This window comes from Cherax quadricarinatus, chromosome 17 (genome assembly GCF_038502225.1).
Source record: "Cherax quadricarinatus isolate ZL_2023a chromosome 17, ASM3850222v1, whole genome shotgun sequence".
NCBI classification, from domain to species: domain Eukaryota; kingdom Metazoa; phylum Arthropoda; class Malacostraca; order Decapoda; family Parastacidae; genus Cherax; species Cherax quadricarinatus.
The window spans coordinates 11,947,696-11,948,726 of record NC_091308.1 but is presented as its reverse complement, the minus strand read 5'-3'; the positions used below and the strand labels follow the sequence as shown (position 1 = coordinate 11,948,726).

Here is a 1,031-nt window from a genome sequence, read left to right as displayed (position 1 = left end):
CCACCTTATCTGTTCTCTTCCTCCCGACACTTGTGCTAAAATTAAGTGGCCATTATCGTGTTGGCTGGCGAGGGCAGCAGCAGCGACCACGGGCAGTACTCGGCAGTCTGAGTGCGCTAAAATATAATGTTTCTTTATAACTATATTAATGAATACTTGACTGTAAAAAAAGGCAGCTGAAAAATTCTTAAAGAATATTGCATTGATGCGCAACTCACTGAATGAAAAAAAAAAAAAAAAAAAAAAAGCTTCCCGTGCCGGGAATCGAACCCGGGCCTCGCGGGTGAGAGCCGCGTATCCTAGCCACTAGACAACACGGGAGTGGAGTAAGTACAGAGATATTCCGAACTTAGTGGAATTAAGAAGACCTGACTCGGATAATCCATGAGCGGAAAGTAATGTGGTTAACTTCAAGTGGTGTCCTTTCCTGTCCTACTAAGTTTTTTCCAGTTCATTCAATTGTATCAACAGTATTAGTTTTATTTTTTTTAAGTAATTAAATCTAAATTTATGTTGAAATTTTTGAGAAAAAAGCTACACATCAGTGACTAAAAAGCATTCTCTACACATTTCTTTCTAAAGTATCTATACTCAGGAGGCTTGGTCACAGACCGGGCAGCGGGGGCGTTGACCCCCGGAACTCTCTCCAGGTAAACTCCAGGTAATTTATTATTATTAAAGATTCGCCGGTATTCTTCCGGCCCGGGCCTTTTCCAAGTGGTGGCCCGGCCTTGGCTCCCTCTTTAGGGAATGTCTGAGACCTAAGTCTCCCATGGGAGGAGGCACAAGTACCTCCTCATCTTTGGGACCAACTATCCCCAGGCCTAGCCACAAGCTAGGCCTCTCTGGTCTGTCATCCCCTCCCCAAGGAGCCTAATGGGACTGACAGTATTGTGAGCTACAAGCTCGGGCTCAGGCACCTGCCCTACCCTAGAAGGGCTGGATATGGTGTCGATGAAAGAGAATCCATATCTGCGAATCTGAAATTAATCTAGTTAGGTATCGTATCATATATTTCTGCATATAGTTGT

General features: G+C 44.2%; 1 non-coding gene across 1 annotated transcript; it reads right to left on the bottom strand.

The window, feature by feature from the left end:
- Positions 1 to 249: 249 nt before the first annotated feature.
- On the bottom strand, positions 250 to 321 carry TRNAE-CUC (transfer RNA glutamic acid (anticodon CUC)). The gene has a single exon. It is a non-coding gene; the product is annotated as a tRNA-Glu (tRNA).
- Positions 322 to 1,031: the final 710 nt, after the last annotated feature.